General features: G+C 40.8%; 1 protein-coding gene across 5 annotated transcripts in view; it reads right to left on the bottom strand.

Moving 5' to 3' along the window:
- Positions 1–16,648, bottom strand: part of TNC (tenascin C) — a 74,770-nt gene extending 58,122 nt beyond the window's left edge. For 2 of the 5 annotated variants that reach the window (XM_009569420.2, XM_054084581.1), the window contains exon 1: positions 16,438–16,642. The gene's annotated coding sequence lies outside the window, so the exon portion shown is untranslated. Of the gene's footprint in view, positions 1–14,526; positions 14,705–16,437 lie in introns of all 5 variants that reach the window. The other 3 variants (XM_054084580.1, XM_054084583.1, XM_054084582.1) reach the window with 3 other exon arrangements.
- Between the last annotated feature and the right edge of the window lie 2,168 nt (positions 16,649–18,816).

Genomic DNA, 18,816 nt, shown 5'->3' with positions numbered 1-18,816 from the left:
GTCCTAAAGACTGTTTTGATTTATATTTCTCAGGAATTACCTGGCCAACGATGAGAATATCTGCCTGAAAGTACTAATGCTGCTCTTGCTATTCCATTCAGAGCAAGAACTCAGAGTAAAGCCAGGTGTGTGGGAATGGCCCTGTGCAGGGACTCATGAGATCTGAGGTCATTTCTAATTTCTGGCATGAGTTTAGCCAAGAGAATTATCATCCTGACTTCTAGCAAGTCTATGGCAGATTTGCACCCTAAACAAAGTGCCAAAACGTGAATAACCAAACTAATTTACTTAATTCTTTTCACGTTTTCAGTTGTTCCTCTACAGAATTCTTCAGTTTACCCTCTGTGTAAAAACTTTTCTCATTTTTTTTTTCTCAATTTTTCTAAGTTCTATGATTTTCATGCCAGAGGTTGTCCCTTAATGCATTTATATATAACCGATAGTACAGGAAGCCCCAAGTGTGTTAAACAATAGTAGCCAAGTGGTTTCAGTTCTTAATTTAGTTTAATCACAATCACCTTTAAAATAGGTCACAGATAGACAGCAGACAAGATTGATGGTGAAAAGGGACTTTGGAAATCATACAATCTAGCTAGAACACAGCTGCTCTGAAACAACTACCGTGCTGTTTGAGGCTCCTGGGTATAAGATACTCTTGTTAAGGCCATACCTACACAATTATTCATAGAATAAAGTCAGTGCTTCCTTTGGAGCCATTCCAGACGTCAGCCAGCATTGGAGAAAATTAAATAACAAACCTGCGTTTAACAATATTAAAAGAAGATTACGTATGGAAATGCTTTGTGTTACTGTAAGATTTTCATTTCAAGGGTGTTGGGGCGGAGGAGGCAGGGGTGGCTCCTGCTGCAGTTTGCATGGCTCAGGGCAGCAAAGGATGTGGCAGAACTGCACGCCTTCTGCTCTGCTTGCTGCCCAGACACAACTCCTGGAGCTCTCCTGAGGGGCCACTACTGCTGAATGTTTCCTCCTGCAGATAACTTCCAAGTGGTACATTCAGGCTGTCGTGATAAAAAGCAGCCTCCTGTTCGTCAAAGAAATGCAAAGGCACAGCAGGTACTGTAATGCGATGCTCTCATAATGGCTTGAACCTCAATTAGTCACAATGAACATAAATATCAACTGGAAAATCTCAAGAACAGGGATTTGAAACATCTGTTGTCCCCCAACAGGTATCACAAGTGTTCTGCAGAATTCACGTGTATAGGATCACACCCCAAGGAAATGGCATCTGCTGAATCTTAGAATATTCCAGCTTCTCTTGGCTTGTGTCAGAGCATTACGACTACTTAAACACAGTTGTTTATGTGAAAAGCATCCAACCTGGCATTACATAATAGTTAGAAAGAGCCAGCCAGACTCAGACCCGTACTAAACATAGGAATAGAGAGCTCTTAACTTTCACAGTATCAGAATGAATGAAATTATCTCAGTTCAAAATGAATGAAGACAATGGCTGAGTGACTTAGATGGGAAATTAGTCAGACCATGCTCATAACTTGGTGTTTAACCTTTCATATAATATACAGGTAAAATTTGCATAATTAGGAACAAATAAATGATAAATCTCAGTCTGAGCCTTCCAGCATGCTCATTGCTCCCAACTATAGATAATGTGGCTTATACCAAATATGCTCCCTGATTGTGACTTGGCAGAACTTGCCTGTTTAGTTAATTTTATTTCAAGAACTGCAGAAGCCTTTCCTGCCTTTTCTTGGAGGTCTCTGCTGCTATACCATGTGCAGCAAAAGTGTGCCAAGGAGGGGGCATGTACTGCTCTCCATGTCATCTACTTCATTCACAGGGGCAAAACAAACTGTGCCTTTACAACCAGATTGAGATGTCAAAGCACCTGGCTAGAATTCCACCTACTTCCCAAGAAGTGCCTACAAAAAGGATGTCCTAAGGATATCCATGCTGTCCAACGTTAGGTTCTAGAAACCCTGAGGGCGTTGAGGCAATACGGTGGTGTCATTTCTTATATATTAAGGAGGAATGTGTGCCCCTTTCTGGCAAAGAGCAAGTTGTGGGAGGGCTGTGTGTGACCCCACAAGCGTTCCCAGAGTCAAGTCCTGGCTGCCAAGGCTCTGAGCATCCAACAAAACCAAGACAGACAATGGGAGCTGTGAGCGAAACCCAGACTTGCTCCACGACCGCAAACCTGTGCCAGAGCTTGCTGGTTCCAGGAGGGCAATGGCCCAAAGGCACAGTCCAACCAGCAGCTTTTGAGTGCACGACAGGCTAATTGTGACCAGGAAAAAAATCTGCCTCTTGTACAGTATTTCCATACATGTTTAATCCCAGAGACTGAGGGAGATATTGGCAAAGCATATGCCCTGCCGAAGGGAGGCGAATAAAGCACCTCGCTGCAAACGGAGCCTTACATTTATTTCTGGTGTGCCATGGAGTCTGAATTCATGTGATAGAGTAATCCTGTCGATGAGGTCATGTGTTCCTCTGAAGGGGTTTCTTTGTAACCCGGGTTAGTTAGCAACGCTTTTTCTGTTATCAAGCATCTGATTAAACTCACAAAAGAGAGGTCTTTAAAAAACAGTCTCAGGCAGAATTGAGAAGCGAATAAATAAACTTTTTTTCCCCCTTTCATTTTATCCAACAGGAAAAGAAGAGAGCAATAAGATGGGAAAGGGGCACAAGAGAGGGATTCGTTGTTCTCAGATGACAGGACAAAAGGTCTTAATCTACTTTCAAATTTTCTACAGAGCCCAGCCCTGGGCCAGATACTAATCATTCACATCCATGTGGCAAACATCACCTTGAAGGATCACACAGGGCGCTACCCAAATAGCACAAGCCTCCCAGGAGCCATTCTGTGCCTCTCACTGCTGGAGTGACCCAGCCTCTACTTTCTCCAGGAGTGAAATCCATACCAAAACACACGGCTTTTGCTCCTTTAGGGGGAGATAAACTAAAATGCACTCTCGGGTTTTATTTGACTCAAATAAAGACAGTCCTTTGGATGAGAATATTTTGTCCTGTGGCTCTGACAACTTTTTTGATGCTTTTTAGTACCCTGATCACGTGGCAGGAATGCCAGCTCAGCTCTGAGAGCAGGGAAAGAGTGAGTTATAACTAAATCATTACTAATTTCCCTTGTAGGACACACTCCCAAGGTCAACTTAGATTGTAAAGTTTAAGAGCAGTTTGAGCTGTTTTGCACTGATTTATATATAAGCACTCAAAGATACTTATAAAGTATCTGATGTTAAGTACCTGTACTTCTTAGAATTACATAATTTCAGATTAGGTATTTGGTGGCATCAGTGATGCCGTGTATCGAGAAAAGAAAACTCTGTTCCCTGTTCCTCTCAATCTAGGTTATTTGGTTGTTCCCCTGTTCCCTCCATTGGATGTCTAAGAGTCCAGATATATAAAGGTTGGATTTATAAAGGGAGATTTAGAAAAGAAATGTGACACAGTGGTGATAAAGTAACAGTTACAATTAGTTGAAAGTTTTTTCACAGCACGTATTTTGCCATTTCTCATCTGATTCTGCAAACTCAGCAAAAGTAACATATATTCAGCCTCAACACCTCAGGAGTTCCTTTTCTTGAGAAGGAATTCTATCCTACTCTGCAAAGTCTTTCTGAGGGATTATTCTTTGAAACCAGTAATTTTTCTGCTTTGAAAAAAATGGCCCTTTTGAAAGAATAACAACTTCAATCATTTCTTCAGCCTCCATTTTCTAATAAGAGACAGAGCAGCCTGGGCTTCAATTGCTAAGAAAAAAAAGCATTATGAAAGCTAAACTACAGTGCCCATATTCTTCTTCATCCCTGGACAGAAGGAGAAAGAGTATTAATTGTACGTTCATTTACACCTCTAGATGTGCCCATGGGGAAGTGAGACACAACTGTGCATTTTAAAGCACAAATAGACTGAATTTTCAGGTAGCAAAATACTTCAAAAATAGTAATGCAAGAGCCAAAGAGCTATTTCCTGGTGGCTGACTCATTGTCTGCTTACCTTCATGTTTCTTACCGCCTTTGAGGACGTCGATTGTTCTGTTTGTGAGGTAAGTTCTGTTTATTGTACAAAAACATATCATAACTAAAGACAAATAATGCTCCCCCTGCACCCTCCAGCATGTTTGGCTGGAACCCATCTTGGCTCGAGATGTGAAACGAACAGCTTGAAAGACTGGGAAAAGAGAAGAAAGAAGAGCTGGGAAGGGGGCGAGGAGGGACAGCAGAGGACTTTTCTAGTTTGATTGCACTGTTGTGGTGCATTGGCCAACTCCACTTTCTCTTCGCCTGCAATGCATCCTATCTCAGGTGGTGATTCTGAGCTGTGCTTCACAGGGGCTACAAATGTGTCTCTACGTTACATCTTTAAAAATACTGTTTTGGTTTGAGGCAAAAATAAGGACAGGATCACATAAAAAGCACTCTGCTGAATGAGTTCAAGAGAATAATGCAAACTGCAGTGGGTTGGCTGCATGTCTTGCGTGGTCTTCTTGCTGCTGCTTTCTGTCTTTGAGGTGCACAGCCCAGGAAATGAAATGCTCCATCTGTAAAAGGCACAGTGGTTTTATACAAACTAGGTTTATCCTCTTTATTATGTGAAGAGGATAGGCTGATTGCTGAGCTGAAAAAAGCAACCAAATATTCATTTGGGTAATTACTATTTTAAATATATATTTCAGCTGACAATTACAACAGTGGTTCGTATGTTGGTGTGATTTGGATCCTGCTACTCGGCTCTAAGTATCTTCTGGATTTGTCTGAAAGGGCATGTGGAAAAAATGGCATTCAAGGGAGGACACAGCTCACTTCTGCTCTGCCACAAAGCTTTGGCTTGTGGTTCTGTGACGCTATATGGATCTTTCTGGACAGTAGAGACTCTCCTTTATGAAAACTGGGATTACAAAATGCCGGATGTTCTTATAGGGAGTCTACTGCTGAGTGGTGGGAAAAATCAAAATAGAAATAACGTTTGAGATGAACAGATGTCTAGGGCAGCCAAAGAATAAGTTCTAGTTCAATGGCATGGTGAGGCTTGGAGCATTACCTTGTAGTATCATTGCCAAGTGAGAAATGAATGAGTTTCCAATGGAATGGATTCCCCAAGCTCAGAAAAACTGTCTCAACAGTAGCTGAGATAAAAGCTTTCCAACTAAGGGTCTACCATCTCAGAGTCTTCTGAACCATAACAAGAGAAATAAAGCTAACAGAGCTGGCTTGTTAGGACTGGATGTATGGATTTCCCACAGAACTGTCTGCTCTCAGCACAGACTCCAGAAATTTGGATTAATAGTGTGGTCTAGGGATTAATAGTGTGGTCTTGTGGTTAGAACTGAGGACTGAAACTCAGACGTCCTGCACTGAAATGATTTTTGTAAGCATCTGGTGCGTCTCAGTTTATCCACTGGTAAAACCTCACAGAGGGAATGTATGTCTTGGTGAATTAAGTATTCCAAGGACCCCACAGGAAAGGTTCTGTCAAATCCTCATTACCATAATTAAACATCTTCCTGAAGAGTTCTGTAAAGCTGCCAGAACTAACATAACTAAAAAGGAAAGAACTGGAGTGTTATCCCCTGTAATGTAAGGGAGAAAAAGAACAGACAGGGAAAAGGCTTTTGCACTGAAGAAGAAAGTCCGACCAGAGAAGTGTAGCAAATACACAGATGACTACATGATGGCTTCAAATTCTAGAGTAACCATAGGAAATTGAAGACTTCTTCTGAAGCCAAAACATAGGATGTGCCAAACCAATTACCAGAATAAGAAGCTGAACCCATCGAAATAAATAAGGTTTTCAAAATCCACAGAGAAACAGAGCAGAAAATGAGAAAAATCTGCAACTAAAACAAATTACATGGGTCCAGATAATTATGGTATAGCTACAGGATGCCCTTTCATCTACAGCTGTCTCCAGACAGTTTATGAAATCAGCAGAATCGTTCATGCACACACGTACAGTCTTTTGCCAGGATGAGCTGTATTCGCCATTGGGTAGCAACCTCTTGTGCTGTTACACAACTGAAGTGATTCACGCTTCCACACAGGAAGTATGAGAAGGATACTACAACCCTCTCAAACCACAGCAGGATTTCTGTACAAGCCACGAGAAACAAGACAGTTATTTTACGGGGCTGATTTTTCAAACGTGTTACATATAAACTAAAAAAAAAAGAGAATGTGAATTACAAAGGAGAACTACAGGAGAACAAGCACCAACCCCATCTGGTCCAGCTCCCAGTGACTGAGAGGAGGCAGAAGTTAACAGGGAATTCAGTCTGTCCTTGGAACTTGTTTTTTTTTGTCAAGGGCTCGGACACTTGAGCATCAATTTCTGGAAATGGGAACTCAGCAAAGAGAAACAAAACAAGCAGGTCAGTGGGGTGCTTTGAGCTGCATTCAGACTCCTGGCAGGGTGCACAGCAATCAGCCAAGTAGAGCAATTTGCCATGAACTTGAGAGAAAAAAAAAAAGGCAGGACTATGCATCTGCTAAAGACTTCTTTCCTCCCTTCTGCAAAGCAATCTCTGTTCTTACTGTAGCTTTCAGAGCTGAAATAAAAATAGACACTGGCAGATACAGCCTAGACAAAAACTGTGGATTAGAAACAGCAGGACACATCAGTGATGTGAACACAACAAAGGCAATGGATTCAGAAAAACTATCGCTGTTCTAAAAACAGAAGCGGAACTGTACAAATGGGTCATCTCAGGAGGACTCCATGGAAAGCAGAAGGGATATGTTCACACCTTTCTTTTGCTTATTTTCCCACTGAAGCCCCATTTGCATTTACAGCACAGAAGCAAGTTTTACTTGTTAGTCTCTGAAGACATACGTGGAACTCTGGATTGTTAAATGTGGAATTGAATCAGGTCCATAGCAGAGCTGCCACAGACACGGAAGCCTAGATTAGTACTTTTTGCAATATAAAAAAACCCTTTCACAGCAAAAGCAACTTTTGCGCACTGTCTCACGGCAAAAGCAACTTTTGCGCACTGTCTCACGGCAGAAATCGCTCTTGCCTTCTAAATATGTACTGTACCTTTTACTAAAGCCTTTCCTAATAGCAAAAGCATTTGCTTGTTCTCTTGGCTTTTTCCTCCTCACAGCAAAAACGCAGAGCTGGAAAAGATCTACTTTTTTCTAAACTTGTCTTTGGAAAATTTCTTTGCCAAGTTACACTTTTTGTCAGGAGTTCATTATTTTCTGGGTAGACACTAGAGACTTTGCTTTGAATTATTCTGAGAGCTTTGCTGATGCAGTTTCATACTATGAGGCTTGTGTGCTTTTTTGCATGAATCAGAGCAACGTACGTTCATTCCATATACAAAGCTCTGCTTCACTTCCAGACCCTTCTGGATGGTTTTTCTCCCAAAACCACCTATATATTTTCCATACCTGTTTCAAAAAGTTCTAGATGGTTTTGTGGTGAGATGGGAAGAACAGAAAATTAGGATTTTCTTCCCACTTCTTTCACATGGAGGAAGAGTTTCTGAGAACAAAGTAGCAGCCAGTTCTAGGGATAGAAGCCTAGACAGTCTCATTCATCCCTAAAATTCACAACTGGGGTGTCAAAACATCAGCTTTTCTACAGTTAATGAGAGGTGAGAAATTAATCATCAATATTCTTCATAAGGGTAATATGAATAGGTGAATAAATAGATGATCCGATACAAAAAGCAGAGAGCAAATTAATAAACTTACCAAAAATATTGGTGAAAACTATGCAGTCAGCAGAAATTAGGACCTTTGCATTTAGAAGAACCCTGAACCACTGAAATATTAAACAAATGTTTGCATACTGTACAAGTGAATAGGCTAAGCAGATGGACAACCTCTCTGATGAAGCTGGTTTTTAAGTTTCTCATGCAGGTTTGAAGGAAGAAATTGCTCAACATCTTGCTCCATTCATCCAGTGTCACACTTTTCCTTGTTGAAAGAGATTTTAGCTGGAGGAATACCAGATACAGAGGCAAGTGATGTGGAATTCTGTTTAATGATTTTGCTGTAACTAAGAGCACAAGTAATTTACGTGTGCATTGGCCTGGAATAACAAAAAGTGTTTAAGAAGTATGAATTGCTACAGACAGTATTGGTCAACAGGCAGCAGGATACGTTCAGAATTCGTTGTGGTTATTTGCATACAGTCTGTAATTTTACATTGATTTAACCATGTACTTATTCAAGCAAGGAAAATGACTTCTCTAAAAACGTCTCAGAACTCAATCTTAAAAGCCTGTACTATTCTTGGCGATCAGAAATATCATTACTAGCCTCCTGACACTGGCAGACTTCGGTCGTGGTCTTGAAAGAACCTGGGAAAACACACGGATAACCCTTCCCCAAATAGTTCTTTGCTTTTAAAACGATGATTAGTTGACTTGGGCAGCTTTTCCTCCCTGCCGGAGCTCCTCTGTCCTTGGTACTAGGATCCGGAACGTGCCGGAATGTGCACATTTTTGTAACTCCCAAGACCACAGAGGGAGTTCCTTGAAATCGGATTTCCAGTAATAGCCCCCAGGCTGGATATTTGCTCGGCCTAGTTCTGTCAGATGTGGTAGCATCAGGAACTTGTGTCTTTGGTGACTGAGGGGAGGACAGAGGGAATCTCTTAATAGTACAAAATACATAATGAAAAGTGAAGATGGAGTGAAATCAACCACATCTTGGTAAGACAAAGTGGAATATATATTCACAAGATATTAAACAAGTTGAGTGCAAGGCATTTGGAAAAAGAGAGGAGGCTCTTTCTAAAAGGTCTCGTCTGAGGGTGTTTCTCAGTGCTCTGATGCAAAGCAGAAGCACTTATGTAATGTAATGGAAAATACAGCCATATACACAGCCCTGAGCAAGTGATTAGTCACAACGGTGACTGAACTCAGACAAAAATCTGCACTGCTGTTTCAAATGTCAACAAATTGGGCATGGTTACACTAATGGGAGACTTGAGAGACCTCCACCAACAATGCTGTGACCTCGTTCTCTCAACCCACAGTGACTTGAGACCTCTCTGTACTGAAGTCTTAGCTGACAGCAATTTGAGCCATGGAATAAAAGAAGGGATGTGGAGCATCAATTATCCAGCAGCAGATCTCTAGTGAAATCAATGCAATTGTGTCACATGAGAATCTGGCTGGCAGCCTTTGAAGTCTGCATAGGAGAAAACCATCCTATCAGAAATGCAGTCTGAAGTGAAGTGAACAAGAAATAATGCAGACAATGAAAAGCTACTTTGTGTATAAAAAATGTTCAGTGGATTCTTATCCCCTCTCTGTCAGCCTGGTTTTATCCTCACGTTGCTCCATGAGCTGCACTCCTGACCTATATGAACACAAACCAATCAGATCTGGCCAAGGCATCCTCTGCAATAAGAAGTGTCTCTATTCTATAATTCAGCCAACGTCCAGCAGGACACTGTATATACATTCAATATCGCATATCAAAGTGAAATAATAACTCCTTGTGTTAGCAGAAAAAGCTTTCCTCCCAGGTAAGGCCACTGAAATCAGGCGTGTAGCCTGAATTTTAATTTACACTAATGCCCCTTTTTTGTCAATGTAGTAAAGCATATTAGCAGGATATAGGATTATAGGATACATGTAATATATTTCTATTTATAGGAATTATACTGCTTTTACATACACAGAAACAAATGCAGTTTAACAGTTCCTGCATTTTTCCTAAGCAACATAAATTGTATTAAAAAAGAGAGTCAGACCATAACCTGAAAAACACCTTAACTCAGGATTGGTTCCCTTTTCTTACAGAGGAGACTTTCCCCATTTGAATAGTGCCAGGGGGACCATCAGTAATATGGAAATGTGCTCACACCCAGATCTAGAAGGATCCTAACCAAATAAAAGCAAATCATTTCAGTCCAAAATGATTTTACTCATCGACAGGGCATTACCATAGCAGAAACACGAGGCTTCTGAGAATGCAGATGGAGCACTGACACCGAGTTCCCAGAGATGCGAGAGCCTAGGCACCATGTCCAGTGATGGGGAGGGCATGGACAGGCACACATGGCTGGCTGCAAATAAACCGTATTTCCTTGCTTCTGCCAGTGACCCTGTCAAATCCCATAGTGGTACTACTTGGAGGAATGAACAGTATATGAAAGAACAGCCTGAGAATGACAAATAAACTACAAATAATGCCTAATGCATTTGAGAATGGGGCACTCTATAGGTCCTGCATTCTTTCCACCAAACCTGGAACTGCAGCACTTGTAGTGCTGGATCACTGTGATTGACTTGCTAACCTGTAAAGTATATAAGTCTACATCATAATTAACGCTTGGCAGTGGAAGTATAAATTTCCTGGCTTGTAGATGGTATATCCTCATATAAACACTTCGCTTGGCCACCAAACTGGAAAAATAGATAGGACATTCATAAGGAGCGCTCCCCATGGGAGATGCCAGCATTTTATCCTGGAAACTATTTACATTGCCTAAATACTTCAATAAGAAAAATGATCTGAGATCTTTCCCTTAACATGTATCCTGTTCTCATTTGACTTGTAGTCTACAGTGTGCAGCATTCATTCTAAGTCAGACTTGAATTACTGTAGTACAAGCAATGCAGTAGGGAAGTACAAGCCACAAGTAAAGGGAAAATATGCATTACCCTGTGTCTCACTAAGAGAAATGGATTGCCTACACATCACAAGCTACCTTTATATCTTTCTTGGCAAAGACCTTTTTCACACAGCACAGAGAAACTATTTAGGAGGATTGAGCGTATCCGAAAGAGGCTGGTTTTCCACAAGAACCACTAAAAACAAAGAACCAGGGCAAAGTGGACAAGTGGACACTGAGCTCCTTTTGAAAGTCGAACAAACTGACTTCTGGCAAAATGAGATCATGCTGGGCCAAGAAAGACGACAGCCACTAAGGCCTTGTACTGAAGTGTAAGACACATACTGAAAGTGAACCTTTCCTGTCCAAATGAAGGCTTTTCATCAGACCAAAGAGACAGAAAACCACAGTCACAGGAGTGCTCAGCTCACAGTTGGCTCTCTCACCTGCTTCCCCTGCATCCTGTCTTTGAGACAAGCCGAAAAGTGATTGACAAAATCTGCCTGTTTCCAGTTCTTTTGATTTCTTGGGAATGGAAAGTGAACTCCTGTATTGGAAATAAATCCCCTTCTAGAGGGTGTTCCTTAACAATGGAAATAACTGTTTAGTCAGTTCTAGTGAGCACACAGGGAAACGATCTCACAGTTTAATTTTTATGTATACTCCGAAGATACTTATATCCCCTTATAGCTTTGTGCTGCCAGGATAGTGTAAAAGTATAAATTTAAAGAAGAAACAAGACAGTTTAAGTCAATATTATGGTTAATATGCTAATCCATTAAGAAAACCAACATTGGTAATTTTAGGTTTATGAGCTTATTATGTTCAGGTGCGTCTTGGGATACGGCACAGGCAAATGCTCAAGTACTTTGGTTGAAGCAAAATCGTTACAGTGGAATTTCCCCTGGCATACAATTTCGGTCTCCTTTGAGTATCTCGGCCAATATCTATACACTTATAGCCAGCACTGCAGCCTGGCATGGGGAAGAGGCAGACCACTACAACAGACCTTTGTTGTGCTTATGATTCAAGGAATTGTTTTTAAAATCTGAATTAAAGATTTCTGTTCCTCCACCCTGTTACTTTCTACTCAATTACTAAAAAGAATATGTTTTCCAAGCACGAAACAATATCATTTTTGTCAAGAGTTTGGAAACCGAACACTTATATGAATTGAAGAAAGCTTCCTTTCTCTTCCCTGTGCAGTTCTGGTTATGGGGAAAGAGCTTTCTGTGTGAGTAATCTTTCTAAGTAGGAAGCAGAGCTCCCCTATTGCTAGGGAAGAATGGACCTCCAGTAGGCTAATATGTGATGGATGACTGAATGCAAACTTGGCAACGTTGTTCTCCGCTGCCCAAAGAATACAAAATGCCACAGGCTATTCATACACAGGGACCCTCAAGTTAGAAGTTCTGAAAACTTGGCAACATCCTACCTTAGTTTAATTGAAACTACAGTGGCAAGACAATTAAGGATGTGAATTTGAAGAAATTTCTTGCAACAAGATCAGCTCGGGATGAATTTATCTTTGGTGATCGACTCATGCGCAAGCCAAACAAAAACATAAATAGAATATCATTCTCATGGACTCCACAACCTGAGAAGCAAAATCTCACATTTGAGAGATATATATATACACACATATAGTGTATATTAATTAGTGTTCTTTAAAATCTACATCCAGATATACCCACTGAAGCCATAGGGGTTGTTTAATTGTTGTTTTGTCAGAAACGAGATAGGCAGAACACAGGAGAGAGAAAAATAAGGTGTATAGAAAGCCAGTAAAATATTACACTAAGGCTATATCTGGTTATAAGGGTGTGTATAACATTCCAGTCAATGTTAAAAAGAGACACTCAGTTATTCAGACTTTGTCCTTTTAACAGAAGGATCCCTATTAAAATCCTTCTTACAATGTCAAATACTTTCTGCTGGATCAAGAGACATCTCTTGTCAGGCAGAATCCCATCCTGACTCCTCCTCCCCAGTCTGCCCATTCCGCACAGTTCAGTTACATCATACATTGAAAGATTTCTCTAGCTGGAAGAATGCCCAGGTTTTAACTTTTCCCACATGTGGAAGGCATTTAACTTAAGCTCAGATCGGACAGAGGGTCGAGCACATGAGTGGACTGTAAGCACTGAGTGAGGGGAAGCTTCACACTTGTATAAACCCCAAAGCTCAGTGGAAACCAGAGACAGCTCAAGATTGTCTCATGGTGTTGTTCATTTTCCTTCTTTCTGGTAGTCCTGTTCCTCAATGAAACGCTTTCTTCCTTCTTCTTTCTCTTCACTGCACAAAGAACTTTTTTAACAGCTAATAATAGCAATTGTAAGTTCTTTGTGGCAGAGAACGTAACTTATTTTGTCTATTCACCATCTCTAAATGCTGTAGCAGCAGTAACAATACCACTAGCTTCTAATAAACTCCTACACAGAACCAATAGAAGTCATGGACAGCAAGTCCATTTTGATATCAAGCAGTTTCATTAATCAAATTATATTTTATAAACTCATAAGTTTTCTGTACACATTAATTAGCTCTTGAGCTCAAGTTATGATGTTTCCTGCCCAGAACTTATTACAATTGCTTGCACTAATTTTGCATGTTTCTGAGCCTGGCTGATATTTACTCATTAACTTAATTCACTCTTTACTTCTTCAGTTGCTCACTTCAGTAACAATGATTTTTCTGCAATATCAGGTCAGTTGCTTCCTTAAAAATAGTACGTGTAGCTATTACATTTTATGGTAGTTTCAGATTTCTGTAGTTTATAACAACTAGTTCTGATAACTCAGATCAGTCTTTGAGAGCGGTGTGTTAAATTCACACCTGAAATTAAGTCTGAGAAAGCCTGATGTCTCAAACTACCACAGTTCAAAATGAATGCCTTTTTGTTATTGGAAAGCTGAGATTTCTAACTTTCTAGTGATCTAAATAAGCCAGTTCTAAACCTAGAGCTTTATGAGATCCTGGACCTTAAAACTGCCAATAGCCCTTCAGCTTAGCAGACTGTGATGGCACATGTCCAGGGATAAATATATCAAATAATGGGCTCCAAATTAGAGTAATTTTTAACCACTCTGAATTTTTCATTTTTTCAATAGTGTGACACAGGTAGGAGAGGTAAATGGTCATCTGATAATGAAGCAAACACTTCCTTCTGCATTTACACTTACTTCCAAATATAATATTCAACCTAGACAGGTACCAGGGTTCACTAATATATACAGCCAACTGTACGAATGCTTTATCCCTTACAGATTTGCCAATGCAGGACATCCATTTACACCAGACAGCTATTAGGCAGTCCAGTCATTTAGCCCCAGTCAGACCTCTGAACATACCCTACAAAGCCTAATGAACAGATGCGCTCTTGTGTTGTAGGAGAAAAATGGCAGAGAACCACACAAGCAGGTCTAGGATTTCAAATGGTTTTACCAGAAAGAGTTAAAGCTCTGGCTCCAAAGAAACATCACTGTTTCAAACGCACATTTTCTTCTCAATTCTGGTTCATTCCTGAGAAGGATGAAAAAGTCCCAGGCAGCACAAACTGCCATCTAATCTCATTTTCTTATCAAAAGTGACACAATACTCAAGAACAAACTTTGACAGTCTCTTCACAGTGAGTCAGAACACCTTCTACGTGAATAGTCTTTTGCTTTTTTTAGATACTTTGTAAAAAGCAGTAATATCAAAAATAAGCCATCCAAGCTGAATTTCAAGCATCTTTAGAAATGCTATTCTAGCAACATGATAGTTAACTTTAAGCAAATACTGCGGTGAAATGAACCAGTCAGTCTTAAAGAGTTGGAATCAAGCTCTTTTTTGCCTGAGTTTGGGAGAATTCCCAGTCAGTTCTGGCATTATTAAACATAATTATTTCAATGGGAGAATTGGATCAGTTGGTTCTCTTTTTGTACACCTATCACCACAACATACCTGGATGAGATTTCTTCAGCAGAACATCAGTTTCCTCTCCGAATAAGGCATGGCATTCTAACCTGCAGGCTGAGTGCTTTTTAGCAGATCTTTGGCTCTCCTACAGCTTTGGAAACACTGATAAAGTAACTGTTGTTATAGGATTAAGGACTGGGACTTGCAAAGAATTTTCTGTGAGCTGGAAGAAGCCAGAGGATAAAATTAATGAGCAAAATATATGGGAAATGGATAGCAATTTCCTGAGGATAGAGACTGTGATGGGGTCAGGAACCGTGAGGGGAAGCAGTCCCCTGCAGAGCATCCCTTACACTCTGCCCCTTTTCATCTGCTAATCATCCTGCTCTGTTCAGATGTGCATCGTTCCCTAACTAACAGAGCAGAGGTGAGGTAGCTGCAACAGGAATGCACTCAGAACTCTTCCAAGATACCCTGAGAACTCTTCCAAATACTTTCTAACTTCACTACAGTGGACAGCAAACTGCAGATAGACCCATTCTCTTCTTCTGACTAAACAATTTCATTCGATCAAACATTCGGTCCCAAGTTCCCGATAAGAGTTATGAAAAAAACTAAAAGATATCACAACATCGTTCTGCGAGTCTTCCTAGATTTCAAAGGACTGTCGTTACCCTCCACTGTCCGTCTCATTCTTGGACAAGAGCATCCTTATTATTTCACAGTTTTAATATGCAAATTCACAACTCCTGCATAATAAAGCAAAAGCTACTTACAGTTAATTAGGAAACATGTAAAGTGAATTCCCATGATTTAATGTAATTTTTTTGAAAAATAAACCAAGAGAGAAAATCAAAGACAACAGAGTGACAATAAGGCTTTTACCCAGTCCATAGAATCACATGCACCTCTTTTGGTTCTGTTTTTTTCATCATCAGTCTTTTAGCATCATCATTTCAATCCAAACATATCTTTCTCCTGCACAGTGTGATACAGACTTCTCAGAAGTTTAGAATAACTGCCCAAACCTCTATCTCCTCCTATCCAGAGAGCAACTAGGAAGGGAAATCTCTGTGAAGGTGATGTAATACAAAGTTTTGAGTAAATGGGCTTAACTCCTAAATGAATCTAAATGTGATCACCTTCTCCTAATCAGCTTCTGTCTTAAGCCAATTTGAGCCTAACTGGTAATTGCAGACACAGTCATGCAGAAAATCTCAGCACACAAGGGAGCAAGTAGTTAAGACACAATGTAAAGCAAGTGTCTCCATTTTTCCATGCTGATGGAGAATTTCACCCTCCCACTCCCCAGAGCCCACCCGTTTAAGTACTGGTAATAAGATACCAGCTGAATTTTCCTTTGTCTTTTGCTCCCTGCTGCAGATTAATGTTACCACACTTTTAAAAGAAACTGGAGCCCAGTGGGGGTGGGAGAGAAGGTGACAAAGGCTTCAGTGAAAATAAGTGTGCAGACAGCAAATCAAAAAGGAAAAGGGCCTGACTCTTCTTAAGTGACACACAATAGCATAGGAAGATGAGTTCCTGGGAGCTTGAAGAACTGCAAGTGGATTTAGGCTGCTACCGGAGGTGAGGATGGGGAAATCATTTATATTACTTCAGTAGCCAAGAGGAAATCCCATATCTGATTTTCTACCATTTCTGTCAATTAGGTTTCTGACTATATTACAGTAGATGTCCAGCATTCAACTACCTCATCCTTCATTCATTCAGTGGATCAGATTGATGTCATTGAGACATTTCTTATATCATTACTACATTGGACAATAAAGACAAATAACAGGCAAGCATGCTCCAGTTAAAAAATTTCCTTAATAAGATTCCTGACTATTCAGACTGATGCCCCTAACTATGAGGGTCATGACAGGGTAACGTGTTACTGCAAACTTGTGTAGAAGAGCTCCTGATTTTTTTAATTCAGGAAGGAAGCAGACTTACCTTACAGACTCTGACAGAGATTAGATTCCGCTGGGAGCAGTCTCCATGAAATAAATATGATGTAAAGTCAGCTATCGGCTTCTGACTTTGTTGCTGTCCTGTCAAAACTCAGAGAAGTTGCGCTGACTAATTTTGCGTGTGAGTGTGTGAAAGACAGAAGCGTTTGACAGTAAGGCAAACTGGTCAGATCAGCCAGATTCGGCTGGGTTTATATAGCTGAGCTGCAAATCCCGATCCTTGGCTCATTCCACTGTAATAGGATGCCTGAAGGCATTTTTTTCAGTTTTGCTTTAAAGGAACAGCCTCTCTCTTTGGCTTAGCTTCTGAAAGACACACACACACGCACTCTCGCATACACTCACTGTCATACACACAAAAAAAGAATTTGCATGCAATTTATGGCTAAAGAAGGAAACCCCTGAACCACTGAAAGAAGAAAGTCAGCTCAGGGCAAATGACTCAGAAAGCAGAATATTTTCCTTACAGCATCAGCAGAGTACATTATCAGGAACTTTAATCCCCTCATCCCCATTATTTTAACATTGTGAAAGAGTAGCAAACAAATAAAAGGAGGAGAATGGCAAAAAGGATTTCAGTTTCAGAACATAATGGGTCTAATGTGTAATTAGTGTAAATCAACCTCACTTCACTACAATCAGCTGAAAAATTCAGATTTACATAAACTGAGGATCTGGCAAATCCCCATGTTTTCAAGCGTGTGATCTCCTTCGCATCCTTTTGCACTCCTGCTCTCAAGACCATAGGGAGAAGAGTGGAGAAAACAAGAGAAAAGTCCAGCCAGTCTTTGCAAAAAAAAAAAAAAAAAAAGGAACTAAAAGCCCCAAGAGAATGACACAGGAGGGATTCCCTTTCTTCTCAGATCTGATAAAGAGAGATTACGTGGCTCTGTGTGTGTACAGATAATCCAGCCACTTTTGTGAGGCTTATGGTTTCTTAGTCACTGCATTCTCACTGCTTCCCAACCCAGAGCTATCAGTAACACAGAGGACGCTCCTCTGAGCCCTGTGCAGGGGTGTTTGTTATCTCTGAGTGCCCCTCAGCCTCAGGCTCGTGACACAAACCGACAGTCACAGTTGAGGGATTCTCATTAACATCTATCTCCCTCCTGCCTGATACTAAAAGTGCGTCTCTTCCCTGCCTACAGCCCAGCCTGCTGTTGGTTTGGGTTTGGTTTGTGATCTTTTTGTTCGGGTTGAGGGGGGAGCAGTAGCACAGGGGGAGAGAGTAAAGTTTATCTTTAACTTTCAGGTCTGTTTTCTAGGATAAAACACGAAATGACTCTTCTGTTTGATGATTTGGAAAGTAAGGCTTATCCAAACACCTCTGAAGACAGCGAAAACGCAGAACACTACTCACCAATTTCAAGGAGCTATGGGACAGCCCAGTGGGAAAGCAGTAGGATCTTACTTGGGAACACGGCTGCTCATGGGCATAAAAATTGATTGCCTGGGCCTTTCTGATCATGTTTCTTTTCTAATGAACCTCCTCCCAGCTGGCCTTTTCCCAGGCTCTGGGGATTCACACATCACTTCCACGATTGAAGGAAAGATCTAGGGTAGGAAGAATTTTTTCACAATGAGGGTGGTGAGGCCCTGGCCCAGGTTGCCCCGAGCAGTGGTGGCTGCCCCATCCTTGGAGGTGTTCAAGGCCAGGTTGGATGGGGCTTGGAGCAACCGGATCCAGTGAAGGTGTCCCTGTCCACGGCAGGGGGTTGGAACTGGACGATCTCTAAGGTCTCTTCCAACCAAAGTATTCTATGATTCTGTGATTCTATAATTTCTTTCTTTCTGCTGCTTCAGAAGCACAGCTCTCCCAGGGAGATTTGGTGCATCCTATACATTTACTAAAACGTATGAGAATTTCTGACCCTGACATTCTGAATCACCATTTCAGAATAATTATTTTTGGAGACTATACATACTAGAGTTCTTGTCTTGAATTTTTTTTTGCTGTGCCTTTCGTACATAACACGGACTCCACGTGTGCATACTCTTGTGTCTAATAATATTGCTGAGCTCATGCCAAGCTTCTTTCCTCCGCACATGGCACAAATTTTAGCCATTTCCAAACAGCTGCTGCCAAAGAAGAAATACCAAGAACAAAAAAACATAGAATTTTCACAAGTTATTCCTCAAAAAAAACCCAGATCCCACTTCTCCAACTAATTACAGAAGTGTTCATAAAACACTGCAATCAAAAGTTTTACTAAAATCAGTGATGACCCCCTAGCAGCCATTTGTGACCACCCATTTCCAATCTCTGCACTGATCTCTTGCCACGCTGTGTTTCATAGCAGTTGCGACTAGAAAGAAGAAATGAAACTTTAGTGCAGAAGCACAGAAATGTTGACTAATCCCC

The sequence above is a fragment of the Cuculus canorus genome, chromosome 19, assembly GCF_017976375.1.
Source record: "Cuculus canorus isolate bCucCan1 chromosome 19, bCucCan1.pri, whole genome shotgun sequence".
NCBI lineage: Eukaryota > Metazoa > Chordata > Aves > Cuculiformes > Cuculidae > Cuculus > Cuculus canorus.
This window is presented reverse-complemented; position numbering and strand designations above follow the sequence as displayed.